The 26,554-nt window shown below is 46.7% G+C and overlaps 1 protein-coding gene across 11 annotated transcripts in view; it reads left to right on the forward strand.

Annotated features, from left to right (window-relative positions):
• LPP (LIM domain containing preferred translocation partner in lipoma) overlaps positions 1-26,554 on the forward strand; it is a 351,697-nt gene that overhangs the window by 52,822 nt on the left and 272,321 nt on the right. For 8 of the 11 annotated variants that reach the window (XM_082320729.1, XM_082320728.1, XM_082320724.1 and 5 more), the window contains one exon: positions 19,859-19,958. The exons of the other annotated variants lie outside the window; for them this stretch is intronic. The gene's annotated coding sequence lies outside the window, so the exon portion shown is untranslated. The remainder of the gene's footprint in view (positions 1-19,858; positions 19,959-26,554) is intronic. 11 annotated transcript variants of the gene reach the window in all.

Here is a 26,554-nt window from a genome sequence, read left to right on the forward strand (position 1 = left end):
GGAAATGGAAATGGCATCACGTTGGTGGTCTTGGGCATGTGATTCAGACGACTGAAGCATGTCTTGAAAGGATGATGCTGGCTTCAAAGAAAATACATTCTCTCTTATTGAAATTTCACAGTATAATTCAGGGGAAACCATCTTTTTCAGTTTTGCTTCATGTTAAATAGATGTGTGCTATCATGTTTGTGTTTCAACGTAGTTAGTTTCTACCATGGTTTGTGCAAGACTTTCCCACAGCAACCAGGAGAGAAAGAAATGACTGAAAACCACTGAAATATTTTTTTAACATACTGAAAAGGTGGGCAAGGGACTCAGCACAAGCGTAGGTCTTGAAACTACCTGTATTTTTCTCAAGTCTTACCCTTTATTGATACTCAATTGAACTTGATGGTAGAAAGATTTTGTTGCTTTGAAACGGGAAGTTGCAGCACCCTGCAACTCTCCTCCTCCTGCCTCTTTGTCACTCCTGATCTTACTTGCTCTCTTGTCACCTTTGGAGGAAGGCGATGTGTTTCCGTGCAGGGGTTGAGGGAGGGAGGCAGGCTCCTGATGTGTTTCTGTAATAGAAATCCATATTTAAATGGCACAGGCAGTAAACTTTTCTATTTTCTTTTCACTTTTGGATGGTCCTTGGTTTTAGTCTTATGGGCGGCATGTTGGGATGCTGCACTTCCCCGGGACAGACTTGCAGCGATGGCTCTCCTCCCTGCAGTCACTATGTGGTCTCTAACTGTTTCTGTAATTTGTTTGATCAGCAGATATTTCAACATCTGTGTGTTTTGAGAGGGGAAGGCAGGCAATTAGCCTTCAGTTGGAGCAAGGCTCAGCATCACTGTACATCTCGTATTCAACACAAGACTTGCACAGAGACCCTCCAGTTCAAACCCCCTCGCCGTTCTGTGTGGAGTGCAGGTTGAGACTTCTCCCCGGCTCTGCAGGCCCCCGCTACTGGAGATGCAGGGTCCTGTTGCACAGGGTGCAGGATGTCCCGGGGCAGGGGAAAGCCCTGAAGTTGTCTTGCAGCAGGGAACAATGTCACTTGGTGCCCCTCTGCGCAGCAGCCCTTGTAAGCAGCACCTTTGGTCTTGACTTTGGGCACAAAGCTGACACATCAGGCAGCTCCATTGCCTCTGGAGCTCGTTTCACCACATTGGGGAGAAATAGTTTAAAAAGGCCAGCATGGGTTTGAATCGGACACCAGTCCCAGGCACAGAGAAGTTGTAGGTACACTGGGAGCACGTGGTTTGCTGTCCTGATCCTTTCCTGCTGCCAGGCAAAGGGCTTGATCTTAAGACCTTGAGATCTTGAATCTACAGATTTCTCATCGTGATATTTTCACCAGGTGGCATCGAAAAGAGAGAGAGGGATTTCAAGTTGTAAATATAAAGTCATCCTGCACTGCTGAACAGAGTGTTGAAGCAGAGTTTGGTTTTGTTCAGTTGGGGCTTCTTCAAATGAAAGGTTGTGTGGAGCCATTGAGATGGTGGAAGCCGAAATCTGGACGCAGCGTTTGATGTCTTACTGTGAAGGGTTTCTTCTCCCATGCTAGCTTCAGCATAGAAGAGCTTGTTGATCCCTTATGTGGGTGCTTTGGGAGCGATGATTAATGTAGGGGAAGCACCAGGGCTTGGAAAGGATAGCGTGCATTGCTCTTCTGTGCGAGTAACCCAAGGGGTGGGTGGGTGTGGGAGCAGCTAGACTGTAGTGTGGGTCATTGAGGACAGGGGAAGGGTGAGGCCCTGTGACCTAGAGGGGTTTGGGCTCTGCCCCGGGCTAGCAAAATAATCATCAGTGTCAACATCTGGCCCATCAATTTTTCCATTAGAAACTCAGTTCTTTGTGGGATTTTAATACCTTGGCTGTTTCAGATCACACTGAGAAACAGCATGACCCCGTGCAGGCACTCAGCATGGATGCTTTAGTTGTTTGTAAAGCCGACATATATAATAATAACTTATTGCGTTGCCTTGAGAATTGGCAAAATGGGAAAACCAAGCCCCTACATAGTAGGAGTTCTTTTCTATAAGACAAGCTGTAGGAACAATGTGCTTGTGGTTAACTGTAATAGCAAGAGAGTGGCTGGTAAGAGGAGGGGTTGGTCAAAGGGGCTTTTTTTTTTTTGGCTGAGGTTCCATTTTGAAACATGAGAGCTCCTTGATGATAGGACTGGTTCAGATGCCTTTTGGTCATTGCTGTAGTCCTTCGGCCCACCTTGCTGGGCAGGACTAAAGACTGCTTTCTGTCACTTTTTGCATCTTTCCTTGCTCTTGGCTCTGCAGTTGCCTGTGTGAGACAAAGCTGCACTAGTTGCCATGGCGGGGGGATACGTTGGATTGCATGGTGGTGGCCGCAAGCATAATGCGGGCCAGTAACTGTGGTCCTTTGCGAGCAGTTGGCTGCAGCACCGCGCCATAACCCTTCTCCTCTGCGGCACAGTGAACAGGGAACGTCTGGTCTGGGAATCCAAGACCTCACTGGGTTTGGCACGGAGCGTCCTGGGAGGAAAGGGATGCCACTGGGGTCCTGATACACCTGTTTTTCTGGTGTCTACTTTATATTGCTCTCCTGGGCCACAGAAGACCCCAGGCATCTGAGAGACTGGAAATGACATGGAAGTTTAGCAGTCACAGATGCCCAGTGAAGAAGTGTGGTGGAAGACTGGGAGGAAATCACAGTCTTCGTCATGGGTAGCATGAAGAGGAGTTGAAACGTGGTGTCCCATTTGAAGCTGAGAGGCTTCTTGGTTGTGGGTCTGTATGTCTTTGTACATGTGGACAAAAACCTGTGGCGTTTTGAGCCATAACCCATACCTCACCAGGCAAAGTGCTGGCTCAGAAGGGACCAATGAAAGGTCCCCCTGGTACCTGCTGGGTGTGCATAGCCCAGGACTGGTCCACAGTGTGGTCCAGAGAAGATGCAACAGGGCCCAGGGACATCTTCTCTTCTTGGATGGATCTGCAACTCCAGTGTGTTGTAGTGTCTCTCGTCAGCCTTTGCATCACTTACCAAGTCTAAAACGTAGAGCTGACCCTTCATAAAGTCCCTGTCCCAGATAAAGCACTTCCAGACCTCAGGGTGGTTATTTAAAGCTCTGGGTGAACCGTTTTGGCCCATATGTGGGCACAAAATGAAGGCAGTCCGGTTTGCAGCTAGGCTGAGGAGCCAGAGCTTTCCTGAGGGCATGAGCTGCACATGCATAAGTGTGCATGTGTATGCAGCATCTCTACAGAACAGGATCTGGTTTAAGAGAGTGTTTCTGTACAGGAAAGCATGTAAGTATTTGCTTAAGTCCTACGGAAGTCAAAGTAACTTAAATGCGTATTAATCATGTACTTAAGTGTTTTTCTGAGTTGGCCTGGATCTGGAATGGCACATAAGGCTCCCTTGAGTTGGGATTTGCAGCCCTGTTCTGTAGTTCCTTCCCAAGGCAGGCGCTGATTGATTTATTTTTAGTTCTTTCCTTAAAGATGGCCTGTTTTGGCCTTACTGCTTTGCAAGTTATTGGAAAAGATGATGTGAAAAGTTAAAGCGCTCTGAGCAACATAGTCCTTTTGAAATGACTAAGAAAATTTGTACCATTCATTTCAAAAGGGCTCGGCGTAGCAAGAATAATGCCGTAACAAGGATGTTTCACTGAAGGATACTGTTGGAGTCGAAATGCCGTCTGGTGTGATCAGAATGACAGCCTGCTTGAAATTGGTGTGGTGTAATGTGCTACTATAGATTACTTTCCTTTAATGTCATTTTTTTTCCTTCCTGAAGTCTTTTGGCAATGAGTGGGATGCTTGCAGTGTGGATTTGAATGTGATATTGTGTAATAAGAATAATAAGCAGGTGCATTGTATAATATTTAAGTGGAAAGCTACTGCCTAGAAGGGAAAAGTAATGTGGTTACTGCTGCATCTTTTCCCCATATGAGCATTGTTCCCCAAGCACTTACCGGTTTCCCTGTGTGTGAGGTTTATTTAAGTAAATTCCTATTCAGGTGGATGGGGATACTTTGCTTCTCAATTGATTTTTTTGGTAGAACTTTTTACATTTATAACAATAGATAGTACTAATATATAGGTTCTTCATAAGAAGACTAACGTTTTGCCTGGAAATAACATGATCATTTGATGAATGCTTGAGTGTTGCTAATGAAAAAAGAGGTGGGAGAGGAAATTACCTTTAATAAGGAGTTTAAGTGACATTTTACTTATAAAATGCCACTGTGTTTGATTTTTCACAGAAAAGAGAAACCAAAGGTGTTCGTGAGGCAGGTGTGTTGCAGCTGGGTGCCTGAAGACTTGCCTTGGCTAGTTTTCTTGGTGTGCCTCGGTACTTACTCTGTCCTCGCTCTACTGCGGGTCGGTGCTTCCTGGAGCCCAGCAGCATCCCTTGCTGTCTGGGGAGAGCCCAGCAGATGCAGTCCTGGTGTTTCAGCCCATGTTTGCAAAGCGCTGTCCGTTCCTGTGTTCCGTGTCTCCGCTCGGCCTGGCCGGGAATGAACCCTTGTCTTGACCTGCCACATCCTCTGGTAGGAGGGCTGCCAAGCGACTTCCAGCTGAAAACACAGTTTGTTAGGAAAGGGTACAAGTTACTTTTTGGCTTGCCGTTTGGACCTCTGGCCTCCAGACTAGGCAGATCCTCTTTCTAGTCCTTGGTGGAGTAAATCCAACCTTGCCAAGACCAGCAGTGACACTGGATGCTTTTCTGATTGAGTCTTCTCTCCAGTGTTGGCCCATACAAAACCTTCCAATGCCAGGTCACTCTAAGGAGGGGGTTTGCTCCTGTGAAGGTGCCCAGATGACCCCCTTCACTGAGGAGAGTCCTCAGCTAATGTTTAAAACCCATTTTAAGTCCCACTAATACAAATGGTCCTTTAGCAAGAGGAGGACAGGATCACAGGGCTTTCATCTCCATGTATGATGTGGTGCTGAAGGCTTGTTTGCGTAATGCTGAAGTGCTCAGTGCTTGCCTGATTTTGGCCATTTGGGGTGTCTGAGCAGGTGGGGATTCTTCTACTGGAACTGGAAGCACACAGGTTTTTAAGAGAAGGAGCAGCCCCGCTTGACACCAGCTATAGCGTTGATCCCCATCTGTCTGTGCAGGGATGGACATTACTTGCACCCAAAAAGTTGTGATGTAGAGGGTCACAAATTCTGGGGCGAAAGGGGGAATCTTTCTCAATGCAATTGTCCTATGTAGGATAAAGACTGTAGCATCTATTTGTAAGGACAGGATCTGAATTGTCCAAGTGCAAATTTCTGTTCCGTGCATTTTGGCCATTTCTAAAGAGACGCGCCATGGGCTCCACCTCCTGTTCATGGGTAGCGGGTTGACACTCTGTTGTTTCTGCCTCTGATAAAGGTTACGAGTGGTCTGGTTAAAAGCATGATTGGTTACAATGGGTTGAAAATTTTCTAGGATTAGCTGGGGGGCCTGGGGTCCAGTTACTGCTCTGGACATCCTCGCTCCCTCTTCTAGCTCCACTGTGAGCTCTCCTTCAGAAGAGCTCTCTTTTGCCACGTGCCTTATGGCTACAGCATCTTCCTTGCTGGCTGGCACTTGCTCAGCTCATCCTGGTCCCATGCGTTTTCCCGAAGCCCCAGCCTATTTACCTCCTGCCAGGCTGTACTTGGTGCAGCCATCATCCCGCATCCTTCAAGAATCCCCTTCTTTTCATCCAGGAGTGAGTGTGATGGGGCAACACAGCTCTAAACTTCACCTCTTGGGTGGTTTGTTTGGTTTTTTTTTTTCTTTTTGTGGTTGGTTGTTCTTGAGCTCCCATTTCTCCTGTCTGCAAAATGGGGATAATGCTTCCCTTCGTGGGGCTGCGAGGCTGCAGGGAGGTGGTATGTTATCACTGCTGAACGTTGGCTGAGCTCAGGCAACCGTTATGTGCTCCCAGCCTGCTGCAAATGGGAGGCAAAGCCCTTCAGCTGAAACCACCGAGAAGTCACTTCACCCAAATTTGTTAAGCCGCGGTGACTTTTGGTTGCAGTCACCTTGGTATTTAGAAAGTGTTCTGGTGTCTGAGAAAGAAAGTGTATTGTGGGGTTTATTAGTTTTAATTTAAATGTTTTTGAAATACTGGAGACTTCTGCTGGGAAAAAGAAAGGAGGTTTTAGTTTTCTTGTGCTATCAAACCATCCCTATGCAGACAGCTGTGTGGTTGCTGGGGACTTGCCACCTTAGCTGCGATATTTTTGCAGACACGGCTTCAAGTACAGTTCTATTGAAGCCCTTCATAGCCCTAGAGTGAAGAGAATTATAAAGGGTTTGCACAGCCTGGCTTGGAGTTTCTGAGCTTATGAAAATGAACAGTGTAAAATGTTCTTGGCAGGCTTTTGACAGCAGCTGTCTAGACACATGCATTGTCATATAACGATGGATCTTCATTTGGGTTGGGCATCATCATCCTTCATTACAGCAGCAAAAACTTACCTGAATCCACTGTTCTGTCTCCAAAAATGAAGACGACTCTTTCTGTCAACTAATAGTCACATCCCTGTTAAGTGAGCTTCAATCCCTTATAGAAAATGATTCTGCATCCATCCCAGAGCAAGAACATGGCTCAGATCTGTTGGGTGCTCCCAGCGTTGCCTTTACTGCTGGGGTGCCGCAGCTGTGAGGACCAAATTTGTCCTGTGTATCCCCATGGGAAACACTGGAGGAATCTGGGTCTGTTGTCTTGGGTGCAGATGACCACCGTTGTGTCGGGAGGTTGGCTCTGGAGCATCGCGGCTCTGTGTTAGATGCAGGAATTTGTTGCCTAGAGCATATCTCTATGGATGTCCTCTGGTCATGGGGTTTATATCCACATAGTGCAAAGAAGGCAGCTTTGGTTGATGGGTTAGGTTTGATTTTGAAGGCCAAGCCTTCTGCAGTGGTGGAAGAGCTGTAGGAGTGGCTGTGTTTGCCTTCCTGCAGTGCTGTGGCTGCACTTGCTTTCTTTAGTTGTTCAAAGGCAAAAGCAACAGTGAACTAAAAGAAGTAAAAGAAATCCTAAACTCCAAAGCTTCTGGGCAACTGGGCTATGCACCTGTGAGGGCAGAGAGGAGAAACACTGCTGAGAAAAAGCAAGTGAGAGCCTTGTGTGTGATATTTTTGGCCCATAAAGGACTCGTGGTGTTCAGTAGCTTTGCAGTGAACATAGATGATTTCCCTGGAAATGTTACCTTTGGTTTTTATCCCATCTTGAAAGAGATGAAAGGTGCTAAGCTCAAAACCATGGCAATCTTCATGGTAATGATGGTAAAAAGAAATGGTTAAAGATCATCTCTTACTTGCTGAATGTGGACCTCCTGTTTCTGTGCCCCCCAAAACTGGAGGGGAGCAGTGGGTCCTGCTGTTCATGCTGAGATGGTGGGAGGTCCTGCACGGGCATCAGGGTGGGCTGCTCCTCACAGCCCCCATCCCTGGGCTGGGGGCTGCCCCTGCTCAGGATTTTGGGGTGTGAAGAATCATTCATCCTTGGAGACCTGGAGAAACAGCTTTGAATGTCTATTTTGCCTGCTCCCATTCTGTTTGTTGGCTCACGTGTGTGCATGGAGGTGATTCTTTATTTTTAATTTTTTTTTTTTTATTTTCACTTCTGTTTCCCAGGGCTTTTAAGGCCCCCACGTAGCCCCTGGTCCCCGTAGCTGTTTCTGTGAAGGTCTGGGGGTCTCCTGCCCTTGGGAAGGGCTGGGCTTGTAGCCAGCTGATTGCCAAATCCGTGCTTAGTTGGTGGTTTGGCTGCAGAGATTTGGCCCTGTCAGTGAGCTGCCAGTGCTTGAAAAGAAAGAGGGGCATGTTCTGTATCAGGAAGTGGGGGGGAAAGAGGAGAAGGGAGATAGTTTTCCTCTTTCTCATGACTTTATTGCTTTTAATTCTTATAAAGAAGAGAAAATAGGTTCAAAGCTGAGCATTATTGACCAAGCCCTCACAGGCAGCGACTATTGTATCGAGACACGACAAACTGAGGCTTCCCACTGGCTCCTCATCCCAGCTGGCAGCAGGGCTGCTGTGGGCAGGCGTTGGGGCATGCAGGGCGATTGCCTTTTCAGGAACCATTGGTCACCCGGCTCACCTCCAAGAAATGTGGGCACGCTTCTGCTTGCCTCTTGCAAGCAGCCACATGGGTCCGCTGATCCTCCCCACCTCTCGCCCCTCCACCTCCTCTGGCTGCTCAGTGAGGACCGGTGCCTCCTGAGAAGTTCCAGGCATATTAGTCATTTATTGCAAGACTTTTTTTCTTTTCCTTTTTTTTTCTTAATGCCGTAGCATTTAGGCAGCAGGAGTGACGAAGGTTTCCAAGCTGTCTGCTTGGAGCAGGGTGGTTGCAGAGCACCTACTCTGGGGCAGGAGGTGACACCCCATGGGGGACCGACGGTGGCTGGTGCTGAGCCACAGGGCACTGCGTGGCTTGCTGTGGCTAAGGGACAAATATACTTGGTGGGGGGCATGTGTGGGCCTGTTGGCAGCAGGCAAGGAAGCATTCACTCTTGCTCCTCACGGTTCACAAATTTTTTTTTCTTAATCATTCCAGCCCACAGGAATTTTTTATTTTACTGATTTTTTTTGTTGTTGTTAGTTCTTTCGTTCATTTGTGTTTTGTGTTTTTTTTTTTTTCTTTTTTCCCCTCATTTAATTGTTGGAGCTGTTTTTAATCCCTGACCATAATAAAGCCACACTGTTAACACAAGCAGCGGGGTAGCTGGAATTGCAGCTGTACTACAAGCTCTGCTTTTAATTTCAGGCTGTTATTAATGAGGCTAGAAACCTTCCCCTCCCCCAGTCGAGTTTCAACTGTGTGTCTTCATCCAGATCACTCCACTGGATGCTTCAGAGCATCTCTGACTCCACCTGAATACAACAGGTGAAGGTCAAAGACTGGATTTGGATGTCACAAAGAGGTTTCTGGCCACTATCCTTCCCATTCCTCAGTGCAGGCAACTCTGCACAAGTGGAGGGTTGGGAGCAGGCAGCTGCAGGAGGTGGGAGTGGACCTCCAAGGAGAGGGTGACAATGGGGAACAGCAGCCCAAAGGTGCTGGTGCTGGGAAGGGGATGGGACCATCAGAGTCCATCATGCTTGGCAGAGGTGGGAGGACAGGATAGGGCAGTTGGGTGGGTTTGGGTTGCTCATGAGCTGCTGCCTGCTGCTGTGGTCCAAGCATGAGGGGCTCTGATGGTCAGTGTTGTCATTCAACGGCACAGCACCCATAAGTCTCCATGGAGAAGGAAGTTAGTGCAGTCCTGATGGGAAACATTCCACTTCTGCCCAGGCAGCACCCTGCCCTCTAAATGTGTTTGCGGAGGGACTGAAAGCATTAGGATCGTCCTCTTGGAAGCACGGAGAGAAGTGTGTAAGTGAGGAGGCAGCTTTGGTGTGTCTATTCTCCTTGTCCTGATACACAGACACATATGATGGTCAGTTGAAGCTGAAAGATGAGAATCTTGAAGCTGGTAAAAACAAACAAACAAACAAAAAAACCCCAAACAAACAAAAAAACCCCAAACAAACAAAAAACCCCAAACTCAGGATTAAGTCAATCTTTATATTTTGGACACTGGAATGAGATGGTATCTGGGGCAGAAGACTGTGAACCTGCCTGTTATGGAGGATTTGCATCATCCTTCAAGGCACTGAGAATGAGCCTGGGTTGAAGGCAACACCCTTGGGGAAGTGGGCCAAGTTGCTGCTTTCTTTAAGGTTCCCCATCATCTTCCTGGCCAGCTCTATTATGGCCTCGCTCGGGACCCCGATGCCTGACTGAGGAAAGCAGACAGGAGCACGTTGCTCTGAAGTAGCTGAGGGTAAGGAACAGCATAGATGGTTCTGCAGATCTTTTCAGGTCTTCTGTATGGAAGGAAAAGCTGGGACTGAACGGGAGACAATGCAGACATTGGCAGTCTGTCTGCGGGCTTCCTTCTTTCCTGGGGCTGTTTGCTGTGCTCTGACGGTGATGGTGATTGATCCCATGTTTGTCTCCCCATCCCTGTGGTTGTTGTCACCACTTTTCCTCTGTAGCGTAAATAAGAGCTGCTCTTCTGATGCTGAACAGGGCTGAGAAAGGGGAGTTGATGCAGATTCTTCCCGGGTATTTGTGATCCAGGATTTCCTGCCTTTGGCAGAGGAGCGTGTCTTTCTCTTCTCCTTTTTGCTCCTGCAAAGTCCTGGGTGCCCACAGGAATAGTCTCTTGTTAGAGTAGAAGCAGCAATGGCAAAAAGGTTTTATTTTTTAGAATGTAATATTGCAATTGCATCCTGGATGTGGAAATCCCAGTCTGCAACTGAAATTGCTGCAATAAAGTTTAGCTTAGAGATTGTCAGGACTTTAGGAAAAATTCCCAACGATTTGCATCTCTAAAGCATGGTCCCACACTCCTGTTTATAACCTGTGTGTGTTAGAGAGGATGTATTTCTCTGTGGTGGAGGGCACGTAATCCTCCCGGCCCCAGGTGCATGCATTGAAGGCCAGGTTGCCTTTTATTTCCTGTGCAAATACGACTGGAGGAACCTGGGAAACAACCCTTTAGGACTGTAGCTGCAACAATCTCGAGTTTTTAAGTTAGCACCCCGCTCCCTGCCAGTGTAACTTAAGAAAATTACGGCCTGTGCATATGCACGTGTGCATGCAGCTCTGCAGGAGCCCTTGTTGGGCTGGTTTAGTTCAGCTTGTTCCTCTTCTTATCCCGCATCTCGGGGGCGTGATGTCTGAGCCCAATGCTCCATGGTGTATGCAGTAGCCTTTTTCCTAGATGGATTGATTGGATTTCCAGTAAAGACAAACAAAGTCAGAAGTCTAACGGCGCTGAGCAGGCAGCGCTGTGCTCCCCGGCCCAGCCTGCTGTGCTCAGCTCCTTATACGGCCAAAAAGAGGAAGAGGAAAAGAGGGCGCAGCGTGAATACCAGACATACGATGCATTCCTCCCAGCTGCAAGCTCGGAATTTGCTTTTCCCCGGAAAGTGGACCCTCTGCACATCCATTAATTCAGACTTTGTACCGTTTAGCAGGGAGAGGGAAGCCAGAATTGAGCTGGCTCTGGGCAACACTTATTTGTCTTGTGTAAAGGAATTTATTTTGTGAGGGTTTTTTCTTTCTTTGGTGGGGGACAGAGGAGGGAAAGAGGCTGGGATGAGGAAGGGGAGAGGAGGCCAGGTTGTCCTGAAACTCGCTATGTCTTGTCAAGCTGCAAGCAGGTAGACTGCAATTACATCTATTTTCTTGTCCTAAAAATCAATCTGATTCATCATTAGCCTCCGCCTTTAAATTATATTTTCCCTGAATAGCATCTTCCAGTTAGTGGGAGGCGGAGGGTAGATAAGAGAATCGATTCTGGTGCTTCATTCATAATCTGGCTTCAGCCCTCCCTCTGCGTGCAGCCTTTGTTGCTTGAGTAACTATGGGCATGAATGGCCGGCTGTGCTCAGGCGCGGCTCTCATCCAAGCTCAGACTGTAGGTAAAAAGCACAGGCCCTGTATTTATTAGATATGGGCCCTGATTATCTCCAAGCATGCCCAGGTTTCTGAAGCACTGGTTTGTTAGCTTGGGTTTAGCATCCTCTTGAGAGTTTGAATGAGGAAGGTCAGGCCAGTCCATCACCTCTCCTGCTTTGCCACTGACTCATGGTGTGCAAAGGCACCTCCTTCAACAACACGGGAGCTGAACCGCCATGGCAGGTGTTGTGGTTTCCTAGATTGTTTGGAAGCCAAATTGTGGACTGGAAGCCACGGCAGAGTGAATCACGGTGCTGCCTGCTCACGGGCGGCTTGCCTGCCTGCCTGCCAGCACCTGGGGCCACGCTAGCAGGGACACCTCCAGCCAGCCTTCCTTGCACTCACTTCTGAAAGGAGAGCTGTTCCACGACCATGGACTTGACCTGTGCATCTTTCTGTGGATGCTCTCTGCGTTTTGTGGGGGCCAAGCAGGTGGGAGAGTTGGGCAATTGTCACTCAGCCAAAAGGCATTTCTAATAGGGGAAAAAAACAGCCTAACAACTTTGACTCATGTTTTATTGCCTTGGGATCAGAGTGCCTGGAAAGCAATTCTCTATTGTCTTTTCACAGGCCTTGTGGAGGTGATGATGCTACTTAATTTTACAAGCTCCTTTCATCTAGCTCCTGCACCATGCTTTCCCATCTCGAGGATGGGCTGTGACAGCACTTGACTAAGGCAATCTGTGTAGCTTTGTGAGGATCCCATCTGTTTCTCTACTTGACAGCTGGGTTGTTCGATGTTACTTGCCTTCTTGCTTTCCTGTAAAACCAAGCACGTTATTAGGACCCAAAATAGTACCTCCTGTGGGCCATGTTGTAATAGGAGGGTGTTTCATGATGACAAGTTCCAGCATTGCATGAAGGCAAAGCCCTTTTATACATGCAAGGAAATAGCAACAACCTGCTTGCAGGTCGTGCATGGCTCAGCTCTTTGAACTTCTACATTATCAAGTGTATGCTGTCTCTGTTCTCAGAGACTGTACTTTGCAACAAGCACTGTAAATTATCCAGCGAGGATAATAGAGGAGTTTGATGGTAGAAGAAAGAGGAATGAATGGCAAATTTATGCTAATGAAAACATCTGTTGAGTATTCTTGTTAATCTTTCCTCATCTATCCTCACACGCATCCGGAGGTTGTTTGAAGCCAGGTGGAGTAAAGAGACTTTATTCTGAGTGGACCTTCAGCTCTTGCAAATGGATAGCTATGGGTGCAAGGCCAAACATTTGGGGTAGAACTGGCAGGTATTGTTTTTTGGCACTACTTCACATAAGCACGTTCTTGAGTGCTTTTCAATACCTGGGACTTAATGCTGCTCCTTATATGTTATCCAGAGCTCACTAACAAGTTTCACAGTGCGCTTGGTGAGTGTTGGACTTGGTAGTGCCTGAATTTCTTGACTGAGCTCCTTACGATGATACTGAAATGGATGACGTCTACCAGGTGACAACAGGAGACTGGCAGGCAGGGAGGAATGGGTATGCTCATAGCATGGGTGAGAATAGTGATTGCTTGGGGTGCTGGACTTGCAGTTGGGTACCTGTGTGCTCACAGCATAGGTGAGAATAGAGGTGAGAATAGTGATTGCTTGGGGTGCTGGACTTGCAGTTGGGTACCTGTGTGCATCTGGCTTCCTCCTGGAGAAGGAGAGATCCAGCTGCCCCGTCTGCCACAGCTCCACAGCTGGTGCTGGATGAAACATTGGAGGGGAGCTGCGGTTGGGCAAACCCCAGCTGCGGGTCAGGCATTGTGGCCGCCCATTAGGGAAGCCAGCAAGCCTGGTGGGGGAAATCGGTGTCGGGACTCCACTCCTGTGTCCCCAGTGGGCGTATTGCTTGCAGAAGGTTTTCAGATTCTGCAGATGCCTGACCTGTGTGCATGGTTAAGGACCGTCATGCATTTTGTGGGTGCTGAAAGGTCACAGCCTCTCTCTCTTGCTTCCATTTCTGCTAGGTTTAAATGGGAGTGAATCTCCCCTAGGTGCTTTTCTAATGCAACAAAACACTGAAACTGGTGGAGAAAGAGACAGGAGACTAGTAAATATTTCTGTAAATGTTGTGGTGTCTGTGTTTCCAGAATGTTATCATCTTGCTAGGGAAAAAAAAAAAAGTAATTCAATAAACACAAAGCAGGCAATGTGTTTGCACCCTCTAAGTGCAGGGGAATGCTGAGCTTCTGTTGCTTTTTCTTTATTTATATTCTTTTGTGGTACTGCCTTAAGGTGTCTTACCAGAAGTAGAGACCATCATTATTAGAGAATCCTGTAAAACAGCTGTAATAATTGCACAATGTTCTCTATTGCTATCAGTTTTATAATTATTCATAGATTTTTTTTAAAAGCCATGAGGGACTGTCTCTGCACACATCATTGATTTTGCTAATAAAATCTTATATTTTAATGGTACATTTCATTGGAAAAACATCAACTGCTCCATAAAATTAAGACTCATAGTATCGTGGGATGGGAATGTTTCCTGTTGTCTTGATGGAGAGGTTGATCTAGATGGATTTATTTGGTCGCTTAACAGCTATTGGGGAAGGGTACAAAATTGGATGCCTCATCTCCTCTGCTCCATCCTTTCTGACTGGGGGTTTGGAGTTCAGTGTCCAGCTCTTACCCTTTGTTTTCTCAGCGGGCTGCCGTGGTGGCCTGATGTCTGTCCCCTGGGTCCTTCGTGATGCAGAAGGATGCCGCATGGCTGGTGCTGAGCTCAGTGGGACTACAGGAACATAACTAGCCATGCGGCTCCAGCCTGGCATCATGCCGGAGGCTGTGCCACAGCGGGTGCTTGCACACGTGGAGCACAGTCATCTCTTGCCCGATTCCCTTATTTCATGGGGCATCAGCTTCCCCACCTTGATTTCATTTTCTTCCTTCCAGCCCATGAGAAGCCTGTTGCAGCTCCTGACCGGTGGCTCTGATCTTTGCCAAGTTGTGCCTCTGCTTTCTTAAATGTCTCTCCCAAGGTCCCAGTTCCCCCATTTGCGACAGGGCTCCTGAGGACGACAGGGACTAATGTGCCCAGCACAGACAGGGACTAATGTGCCCGGCACAGAGAGGTGGTGAGGCTCCCGGGGCTGCCATCGCTCCCTGCCCTCCTTGCTCAGGGGCGTGTGAGGACTGGGGGATCTGTGGTTTGCAGAGGGGGTCTTAGTGCGTTGTTCTGGGCTGCTGATGGAGGGTGTGCTGGAGGAGAACGTCCCAGAGGCATGGAGGTGATGCAGCCCTGGGCCCACGCATCTTTACTTGTTGTAGGGAGTGGGGATGGTGCTTAAAACCTGTTTGAAATTATTCCAGTGCAAGGTATGGGAAGAGGACAGCTGTCAGACCATGGCCACAGTGTTGTTTGCAGCGGTCACTCCATGCGAGGTTCCTACTTGGCTGCTGTGACCGCAGGTCAGCTGTTCAGGTGGAGGATGGTGTTTCTATTCAGGCTATTCAAGGACTAATGGCAGGTTAAACTGTCTCTATCCAGTATCAGCTAGAACATGCTTGAAAGCCCCTGGCTGAGCTTTCTCTGGCCCTTGCTAGCTGAGCTCTGCAGGAGCCTGGATCGCAGAACATTGCTTTAGATCCCACTGCAAGCCCAGAGCACATGAAAGGGCCCAGAGCGAGGTGAATGTGGGCACTGCTCTTGTTTGTTTGCCAATTACCACCCTGCCATTAAATCTCTTTCCCCCTGTAAGGCAGCGGCCGGTGTTGAACTGGCAGTCAGAAAGCCACTGCTGAGGCAAAGCTCCAGTCCTGTATTTTGTAGTAATTAGCAGGTTTGAGCACGTCCTTAGTTCAGCAAAAAAAAAAAAGCTGGGAGATGGCACAAGACTGTATTTTATTGTATTTATTTAGAGAGCGTGTGTGTGTTGTATTTCAAGGAATGTTGAGTGTTCAGGTTCGTAGCGCTGAATCCGATTTAGTTTTACAGGAGACAGCCCAGTTGTCCGTAGCAACCTGAAATTGATTCCCCCCCCCCGCGCCTACCGAAAGCTGTTCCCTCTTGAATCATCCCTTTAATTTAATGCATCAAACAGGATGTCCCTGCATGCGGAAACTTTTTTTTTTAACAAGTAACCTAGGCAAAAAAAAAAAATTCTTATTTGAGCAGTAGCCCTGACTCTGTCTATATTACTGCTTGGCATTAGTCCTTTCTATGCTATTTCCTTGTGCTTTGTTTCAGGCATTAGAGGCCATTATCAGTATCAGTTAATCACTGCTGCCGCCGCAGGGAGACCTCTCCCTGCATGCTCTGGCCACCTCAGCCACCTTGTCTTCTCGGCAGCAGGTCCCTCTTTGGCGTGAAACCCTTCAGGCTACTCTCCCCAGCCTCGGCTGTGTGAGTTGGCCTGGTGTGTGCAGTCATACTGAAAAATATATTCTTTGTGGTCTGTGTAGCATCAGTCCTGTGCTTTCCCCTTACGTGCAACGGTGCCCGCGTGTGGCTCTGGCGATGGCGTGCATCGAGGAGCGGGGTGAGTGCTCCTTGCAACGGTGACGCACTGCACGGCTTTTCATCCCGAGTTGAGGAGAAGGGATGAGGCATGCTGCTGTTCAGGGCAATGAGATCGATGTTAAGCGTCCTCTCCGCCTTTTGCTCATTAGGGTGCTTAGGGCCGGGAGCTGCTGGTGGCTCTGCTGCAGAGACCCAGTGTGAGAGAGGTGGTTGCCTTTAGCATGGTGCTGTCAGTGCCTATAGCCTGGGGTGTATACAGGCCCGGAGATAACTTCATGCTTCGTGTTGACCTTGCTGAATATTTTAAACTCAAAAAGCATTATAATACTGCTGCTTACAATCGTCCCTGACTTGTACCAGTTGGGCTCTGGTTTCTCATTGTAGCTCTCTACGTCTGTCAAAACTTCTTTTTGCGGGTCTTTCCAGCTAAACCAGTGGATCTGCTTCAGAGGAGGCTGGTCGGAAGGTGTTTGGGAAGAATGAGAAGAACTGCAGGACTGTTTTGCTCCTATTTATAAAAGAAATCTGTGTCCTTGACGTCTCTGTGGTGCCTGAGGACTCCAAAGAAGTGACTTGCCTTGTCAGAGGAGTGCCAGGGATGAAGGATTTAGAGCATTTGTTGTTTTGCTATCTGGAAGAGCATTTGACTACATTTTGGAAGAGCGACAGCTTGCACATGGTCAGCAGAGACTGCAACCTTTTTCCACCACTGCTTGCCCCTGTTTTTTGCACACCATTGCAAGGCAGCACAGACTTTCTCCTGTGCTCTTAGTTCTTGCCCTGCCCATTACAAAGCTGTGCATTGGAGGAGGTTTTGCTGGGCTTGGGCAAGGTGTGCCGTGGTAGCAGTTGTCCCACAAGAACTTGTCCCTGTTGACTGTTCCACATGAAGAGAAGCGAGCTGCTGCTTGCATCTATGCTTAGGCCATTAGCACAAATTGCATCAATCTGTGCTGTGAAATGTCTGCCTTTTCCTGGCTTGTTTTCTGAAAAAGAAAGAAAAAGTTCGCAAAATCAATATGGCAGAGCTTTCGGTTGTGTGTTCACCTGCTGTCGCTTCGAGACGAAACCATGTCACTCAACGTGCCTGGTGTACGGTACTTGTTGAGAAGATATTTAATCTTTCTGTTTTTTTCGCATCAGTCAAATAGTTGGTTTGTTTAATGTGCATCATCTGAACATTTCACTGAATAAGCTACCCAGAAAGGTTAATCTCCAATTCCATACTGCTTTTACTGTCACATCCGACTGCTTCAAAGACAGTAATGAGTGTATCTCTAATGATGATTTTCAGATGCAGGGGTAGCAGAGGCATCTACTTCTTTCAGGTGCCAAAACTGAGACTTAGAAGGCATGTTTTTTCAGAACACTTCGTGTTTTGTAGTGCTATACATGGTTGTAGTACAAGTCTCAATTAGAGATTGAACAGAGAATCTCAATCCATGACTGCTAGTTCTTGTCTCTTCTGGACATGGTCTTTCTGTGTCTTTAGTTAGCCAGAAAAGGTGCAGTAATGAGTATCTTGGAAAAATTTGATATATGTTGCTTTCCTCTTATCGTTCAGGAGGTTTATGGCAGAGGCATAAACAGGATCTAATCTTTCAAAGTGATGCTCAGCTGCCAGACCACGAAGCATCCTCTCTGGTCTCCTTACCATTGCCTGCCTTACATGCTCCCCATCTTCTGAAAATTGAGTGAAGGTGAGGAGGCCACTGTCCCACATGGTTGCAGCATCCTTTTCCACATAACCTGGCTTTCATACACCACTAGCAGGTAGAGTAGGCATTGCTCCACGTCTCGGTGAGCTTCCATGTGTCCTTGTTTGCATTCCGCCCTTCAACAGGAGCACTGCCTGCCTGAGAGCTGGGTTTAGAGCTAGGTGTGACCGGGCTGGGATACGCAGAAGTTCCTTGACTGTTGTCTGTAACTTCTGACAGCGGCATATTTGTAAATTTAAATGCTTCCTCCCAGAAGTATCAAAGGAACTAAGGCCACTTTTCAGCATGAACATGAAAGGCTTTCGCGCTCTAGTGCAGCAAGGATTGCCATGGAGAACAAAGGCTTTTGCTAATCGCTTCTAATGCCTTTCAAGTTTATGCCTCATTTTTTCCCCTTTTTCAGACAGCCTCCCAAAGTACTGAGACTTCAGTGACTGACTCACCAAATAATTAACAGGAGGAGGACTCCATCTCTGAAACTTTTGAACACTTCTTTTAATTTTCTTAAACCAGCCAGTACCCTGGCCAGGTTCCAGTTCATGTAATTACATTTGACCTAACTTAATCCCTTGGCAGTTTCAATTGCATGTGGTAGTCTTTTTGGCTCCCTGTCCTGGGCTGCCATTCAATGCTACTCCATGGTTTTCAACAGCTGTTGTAATTCAGCCGTAGAAATGGTATATTTTCTTGGTGGAAGCACTCCTTGTATCTCTGTCCCTTTCTAAACATCCTTATCTCATGAGTGTTTTCGGAGGTAATGTGTCTGATGCTGCAGATGATCTTGTTGAAGTCCTTGGAGCTACTTTCACCCTCAAAGATGGGCATGTATTTAAACTCTTTTATTAGTTGGCCATCAAACATTTTGAGATTACTTTGAGTTCTTCATCTTCAGTGAAAGGCATTTATTGCTCAGTCTCCTCAGCTACTATATGCTGCTGTAGGGACATTATTGGTGCAGGTATTCCTCTTTAGCCTTGGAAACAGCACTTCTGTTATCGAATCTGTGCTAAATAGGAGCGTGTCACCTTCCTGTGCTGACAGCAGTTGTGCAGGCTCTAAGTGTTTGCGTTGGTAAGAGCGAAATGTTCAAGGAAAGCAAAAGCCCAGGGCAGCTGAGAAGGATTGCAAAGTAAATTGCAAAAACACCATCCTGAGTGGAAACTTGGAGATGGACAAAGTGCAGTAGCGAAAGGGGTAGTCAGATGGATGGTGCATGCAAGAGAGAAGACACCGAGTCGTTGCATTGGCACATCCTTAGATGTGCAACAGGCATCTTGTTTTCACAGCAGATGGCAAATTGAGTGTTTCTTGGCTTCAGCCCTCGGAAAAGGCGTAGTTGTTACAAAGCCATTTGATCCTTTGGGGCTAGCAGCAGCCCCTCTTAAGGGGAGACAGGAATTTAGACAAGATGGGGTGAAAAAGGTGATCCACTGGTGAAAGATGTTGTTGTGGCAAATTGTCTGCTACTGTCTAGCTCTGTTTTTCTGAGAGCCTCCAAAAGTAGGATGGCAAATGTATTATTGCTGCTCTCCCTTGTTGCTTGCTCTCTCTCATGAAATTTGGGATGTTTTGTTATTCAGAGCTCTCCCCTGTGTTTCCAAACACTGCTCATGTAAATTCTTTCTTTGTTCTTTCCTTGTTGTCACCAAACCCTTATGTTCAGGAGAAAGATTTCTTTTTGCTAGATAGAACATTTGAAGTTTGGGAGGTAAGGACTATATTGTGAACACGAAAGTTACTTGATCTTTCATCAGACCTGACTTTTCTCCTCTGGGTCTATCCCGTAACTACACACACTCAAATCTCAGAGTAGACTAGAAGTCTTGCCTCTGTTGGTTTCAGTGACACTGTAAATCAAGTCACTGGTGGCAACATTAAGATTTGTCCTCTGTCACAGTGAATAAAGCTTTGGACTTGGGGCCATCTGATTTTGATGTGTGCTGGGTATTGCTTATAGCTTGGCAGAACTTTCTGCAAAGTCAGTGAGCACTTCGTTTCCTAGAGCAGATTTATCGAACCCTTATGGTGGTTGTCAGAGGAAAATGTGGCCAAGTTTGAGTGGTGGTGCATGATGTATCTACAGTCATTGATGTTGCTTTTGAAGATCTGTTTGAATGTTAAGTAATGGGGTGGAAGAAATTGCATTTCAGAGTTTTTTCCTTACTACTGGAGCCTCTGCCTACCATCCTAAAGACAAATCTTTTCTTTTTCTTGTTTTAGAGTACTTTATAACTGGGTGTGCCTGAATGCATCAGCCCTTGGATGTGAGCGTCTTCTCTTGAAACAGCCTTGTGATATCCTAGCTGCCTGTTCTTTTGGGGTAAGAAAAGAAATACACATTCCGAGACACAAGATTAAGAATGTGCTTTGAGCAGAAGCAGAATGGCAGAGAGAGGGCAAGCTACACTGGTGCCTCAGCTTGTAAATTCTGGAAAGAGTGAACTTGTGGAGAGAGGGAATAAACTGTAAATCTGCCCACTGTAAATAAGACAAATTACGATCTTAAGTTGCAGCAAGAGAAATCTAGATGAGACATTAGTAAATGATCTCCTGCATTAAGACTAGCTGAGCGCTGGAGTGGATTGCCTGAGGAGCTTAGGAAGTTTGAGTTGTTGGAACAAGTTTAAGGGCAAGTTAGCAAAATTCCATCAGATGTGCTTTTAGGAGAACTGATCCTTCCATGTGGTGGGGAAGTGGACTAGATGACTTCTGGAGAGTCCTCCTAACCTGTTGATTGTTAGAAATTGGGGAATGTGCAATTCTTATCTTAACAACCTTATTCAAAACTGATAAGGTAAAAGGCAAAGCTCAGTGTATCTGTGCAGAAGGAGCTGCCTGGTCTGATGATGAGCTTTGATGTAACAGCAATTAACTCTAGTGTCCAGTGTCTTTGTTACCTGAATGGTGATGTTCTTCTGGAGGGAAGCGTAAGCTCATGGAAAAGGAGTTCAGTCCTTGGCATGTAATGTAAACTTGTGACAAAACCAGGAGGTTGTATCAATCCTGGTTCCTTTGTAGCAAGTTCCTGGGAGTTTGGGCATCCGCTGTGATCCATGTAAGGGCTTTACTCTTACTCTCAGATGGGTAATCTCATCTATTTTATTGTGACATGAGAACACAGTGCTACAAATGCAGGTATACTGAGCAAAATACGAATATCATGTGGAACATGTAGACAGGAACCAAAAGATTACTTTTCCTCTTTGTTTCCAGGGGCAGATGAGATGGTGGAGAGTTTCATTTTTCTTTTCTTGTTCTGTTCCTGTTGTCCGTTGTGTTTCTTTGTCCTGTATTGACAATGAACGCAGCAGACTTTTTATGTGTTTAAAAACAGTAGCTCACCAGCTGGGTCTTGAAATGTCCTGAAGATGGCTGCTCATTTAGTGCCCTTGCTTCTCCCTTGGGAGCTGCAAATGACAAACCTAGCCTGGGATTAGGCAGCCTCTGAGCCATCATCATGAGAGGAACAGGGTTCAGGTGCTTCATCTTCCTTGGTCCGATTAAGAAGGATAGTGAGATCCTTTCTGGACACCTGTCCTGTGTCTTAGGACTCCTGAAATTCAATAGGAAATTTTTCAACCTCCTGTTGGGCTTCGTTTGAGATTCTTGTGGTTTCTCTAATATTTACCTTGCATCCTTAATGTCAGCAAATACTGGTGTCACCCCTGGAGTTGTACTAGTGTCTTATTGTTTGCTATCATCTTCTGCTTAGCAGAGATAAGCTGTTGTGTCCCAGGGGCATAGGAACATGGAATAAACTTTCAAATAGCTCTAAGACATGCAGGTGATGTCAAGAGAGAAATAAGGGGATGCCTTTCTAAAGTCACCTTTGTACATGTTTTTTTTCTCTTTTTTTCTTTTTCATCTTGAGCTTTTCAATTCCTGCAACTATCTGCTCAAATCCTGAAAGCAAAATGCGTTCATGGAAAGATACAATTTACTGTGTGCCCCCTGATCTTTTGATCTCAATCAGTCAAATAAATCTAAGACCTTGCAGTTCACCTTGTTGCAAGGATAGTTAATAAGTTGAGGGGTTGTGCCAATGGCAGTGATGGTTTTCCAGCCTTCTGCTTTTTTGTTGTTGTTGTTGTTATTTTTTATGATTCTGACCTTTCGGACTGGTCAGGGTAAGATTATTTGCAAAGAATACTCCATAAATATGCCTGTCAGGACCAGAGTTAACATTCAAGCATTGCTGCTTAGCAAAAGAAAGCAATATGCCAAAGTTCAATTTAGATTTCCCTTCAGGGTTGAAAATAATGACAAGACTCACTTAGCATGGCAGAGATGAGTCCTGCCACGTTTATGGGAGTGGTTGCCTTATGGTCCCGCAGCACATCGCAGCTATGTGCCTGGTTAACTTGCTGGCTGCGCCTGAAGATTTGGTGTCTGGCATCTTGTGCTGGGGGTAACTTGGGGCAGAGGAACCCTGAGGTGCATCTCCCAACTCTCCAAGGTGCAAGCTCCGTTGACTATGTAGTTTTCTTTGATTTTGCAACTGAACATTCCTTTTTTCTAATGCTGCACTCCTTGCTTACACCTGCAGATGAGGTTTTGTGGAGCTGCTCTGAGCTCTGTGTCATGCAAAACAATCCTTGCACTCCATCCTTGCGCTCTGACTGCAAGGTGGCATGTGTTGCAAATGTTGCTCGAGAAAGTCCCGGTGTGTCTTGGTGTGTTGTGAGTGGTGCCCTGTGGGTTGCTCATGGTGATCTTTGAGCGCTTTGGGAATCCCAGATTTTGGTGGGCAGCTGGGTGGGTTTTCCCCGCTGTGATTATTCATCGAAAAAGTTCCTAGACATCTTCCACCTAACATTTGCCACTGAGGAGGCTTGCAGTGTCCAGCAGCAAGAATCTTGCTTGTCTGTCAGAAAGTATAATGGTGATTATTGATGTTTCTGTGCTCCTGTCAGCTGACTTGACTTCTGTGGGCAAGAGCAGCATGAGGAGTGAAGCTGGGAGCCAGCAGCTGCTATTTAAGCATCAACCTGCAGTGTTTGAAAACCACACCAGTCCGTTGTGTAGAAATGGTCTCTCTATATAGCCTGGTCATGGATGTAAATATAGTTTGTCAGAAGCACCTCTTCTCAGGTTATTTTATCGTCCTTTCATAGATGAGAAACTGAAGGTGTTGAAGACCTCTTGCTTTACCCACAGGAAGGTGTGCGGCAGTGGAGACCTGAGGTTGGGTCTAAGACCCATAGGTTTGGCCAAAAAAAAAAAAAAAAATTACATGTGGTGAAAGGCAGCTTGTTCCCTGAAAAAAATTATGTCATCAGTTGAGAAATCAGACTTGGACTGGGTGGTGAAATAACGGTGCAAAATGCAACGTGACTTGTGGAGAGTCATGTGGCACCTCAGTGACAAATCCCCTGCAACAGCCCAGCAGCTCTGGGTCCAACTCTGCAACACCGTAACTTGCAGTGAAACAGATGGGTCTGGTTCCTTGTCAGCATCGACTGAAAAGTTTAAAAATAAAATAAATAAATGAATGTTTGGTCCCATCTTAGACTCCAAAAGCTGTTTCTCCAGCGCCTGTAAATAGCTTAACCCTTTGCTGGATTTACCTGCCTTGCACATAAAACTAGAGATATTGGGAAAAATAGATGACCGAGTGTGGCAGAGCAGTGCCTTTGCTGTGTGCTGCTGCACCCTCCCAAGCCCAGTGTCCCTGCCACGAGATGGGGAGAGGTGTCCCCGTCCCCGTGGATAGCTGCCATCCTTGAGGTGCCAAGGGCAAAAGCCCTGTAATATGCAGGAGTTTTGCATGGCCTGGACACCGACACTCTTTTTTCTTATTGCAAAAGGGACTGGCAATTAGCAGCACAGGTAATAGCCACCTTGAATTAAATCATATGGAGGCATGAGAAATAGCAGGGTATATTTGGAAATATCTATTGCATATATACATTCCTCTTAAGAAACATGTTGGAGATGCTATACCCATAAATACTAATAAGGCTGTTTGGTTCCAATTTTCAGGTAAGATTAACATTTTATTGAGTATTATATCTGTCACATTCAATGCTTTAGTGTACCATCCTCTCAGGCTTATTAGCATAATTGCAGTGCTTAAGCAACAATAAAAAAAATTCAACAGTAAAATAGCAGTTAGCACAGGCAATTTGTTATCAAAAGCTTTTACTTAAGGACAGCTTTTGAGCGTATTTATTATCAAGTTAGGGCTATACATTATTTTTATTTAGAAAAACAAGAGGGAAACGTTGTAGGATTTTTTTTTTTTCTCTTTTTTAATGGCTAAATCAGAAGGCCTGAAAATTGGTCACAGCCTTTTTCTCTGTTTCTTAAAATTGCTCAGCAAATCCGCTTGGGGTGGGAAGACGAGATAATGAAACAAACCCAGGTCTGGAGCAGGGTTGCGATGTTAATAACTCAGCAGAACAATATCAATAAGTCCTGATGCTGTCTCGAGCGCCCTTTTAAAACCCCCTCACCATGTCCCAGGCTCTGAAGACACCATCCTTCCCCTCTGTAACCAATGGCACTGCCATCAGAGCAGTGCAAGGACAGGGGTGGCCCAGCCTTGCGCCCCAACGGTGTCCGCAGACAAGGGGAGAGACTGGACGGGACCTTGTAGGAAGATGGGACTTGGCTGTTGGTGCTGGTTGTCTTTGAGGTTGGAGCAGAGGAGTGCAGTGTGGCTGTGTGACAGCACTGCACGCTCCCCCTGTTTCTGTTCTCCCTTTGAGGACACTTGGGGAAGCAGTCCTTTTCTAGAAAATCTGTAGCAGAGATGTGAATGTGCATGTGTTTGTGCACATGCACCTGCTTGTGCATGTACACACATGTGTGCACATACACACAGAAAATCCGTGTTGCCAGCATGGCAAGATTTCATGTGTGTATTTTAATTTTCAACAAAAGGCATTTTGGGGGAAAATTTTCTATGTGCGTTTAAAATATGAAATTGTCCCTCATAAGTAAAGAAGTGAGTTTTAAACAACACAAGAAGCCCTCAAAAGACGAGGTGTATCAAGAAAAGCACAAGCATTTGTCAAGAGGAAGACCATTGCTGTGATTACTGATGGGTAAATGCAGACCTGAATCTTTTGCAGTCCTCTGAGGTGACAGCTGACAGGGACATGCAATGTGTCATATTTATTCGAGGGGAATGTGCCCCCTTTTCTGTATGATTCCTTTGTGGGTGGAGGGTGTTTTCAGACCCCTCTTTGCAGAGTTGGCTCCTCCACACCCTTCAGGTTCTGCTTGACTTCTTCAGATTGTTGTCGTCTGTTGTCCTTGTTCCTCAGACCTCTGTTCACCTCCAGCATCCTTGTTCTCCTCCCTCTCATTGAACCTTGGGATCTTTTTCCTCCTGTATGTTTTCCTGATCCTCCCTTGCTCTGGGAGACCTCCTTTACCTTGTGCTGCTTTTTCAAAGGTCACTCTCCCATCTTCTCAATGTATGACTAATGGTGGATCTGTCCCTGTTTGCCATTTCGGTGGTGCCCAACGCCCATGGTGGAGAGCTGCCGCAGCCCTCGCAATGCCTTGATTGGGCTTGCAGCCTGGACAAGCAAGAGGGCTAAACGTGGTTTTTTGCTGTGTTTTTTTTTTTTTTTTTTTTTTTCCCCCCCCCCCCCCCCCTCCCAGTTTGACTGTTATCTAAGCTCACCCCGTGAGGAGAAGTGAAGGCAGCACTGCCCCGGGGCAGAAGCTCGTGTTCATAGTGAAACAGGATGTGCAAGCAGGTTGTAGGAATTGGGAAGGGAGAGCATGGAAACAGGTGAAACTAAACTGGGCACGTATTGGAGAAGTGATGTGCTTGTGGGGTCCTCTTCACAAACACCCTCTTCTGCGAATATGAGAAATTTGAAAGGAGCTGGTTGTTTCAGATCCCATTTCTTTTTTTTTCGGGTACAAAAAACCATGTTGTTCTCCGGAGGTAAACTGTGTGTTTCAGATTCTTGGGTAGTCGTGAGTATTGCATTGGTACACAGCTCGCTCCCACGAAACTGCCTAGTACTGCATGGTGTTTGGACTTTCTGTCAACGAGAGAGCTTGGTGATGCTCCTGGGAAGATGGAATTCACAGAAGCTGACTGTGGAGAGCTAAACTTCCCAGGAACTTTGCTCTTAGTGGAAATTTGACCATGATTTGAATTGCCATTGAAATATGCCCTCTCTGCCTCCGTAGTCGCCTCCAGAAATAGGGACTTGTTGCTGCTCTCCTAAGAACAAGCAGGTTCCTGCACAGTCCTGCAGGTCCCTGCTATTGCTCCTTCTGGCTCTGCTCGTCTGGCTTTAGTAGCGTCCAACACGTTAGCTACCTGAGCATCACCTGCTTGCGTCTAGCCTTGTAGCTAGGTAGTGGTGTGTGTCTTCTGCTGCGGCCAGGGAAGCACCTTTCTAAGTGCTGTGTACAGGCAGAGGGTTCCCACATCCATAGGAGGAGCTGGGGGACCAGGGAAGGTGTGTTTCCTTGGGGTGTTGATGTGATTGAGGGCATTTCCGTGTGGCTCCTACCTGAGATCTATAGTCCTCCGACAGTTCAGGTAGGAAGGAGGTCTCTTGCAGGTCTCTTGTGCAGCCCTTGGCTCGAAGCAGGATTAGCTTCAAGGTTGGGTGAGGGTGCTCAGGGCTTGTCACGGCAGTGGCAGTCTGGTGTAATCCCAAGGGATGGTGATGGTGTGCACCTTGGTCAAGAAGAAGAAACCTTATGGAGGGCTTTGGAGGCTGTAGTCTGGTGTGAAGGTAGTGGAGTAATGAGGTTTCTCGGAGAGGGTCTGTATGAACAATCAGCCAAGAGCCAGAATCTGCACTACAGTGGCACAGGTCCTACATTGAGTTCCCCTTGTGAAGTGGGGAACACCATGCCCAGCTCTGCAGGACCAGAGCTGCTTGAGGTTGGCTGGCACCATAGCTCCTGGGGAGACCACATGGCTCTTGTTCATGA

The sequence above is a fragment of the Platalea leucorodia genome (assembly GCF_965183815.1).
Source record: "Platalea leucorodia genome assembly, chromosome: 8".
NCBI classification, from domain to species: domain Eukaryota; kingdom Metazoa; phylum Chordata; class Aves; order Pelecaniformes; family Threskiornithidae; genus Platalea; species Platalea leucorodia.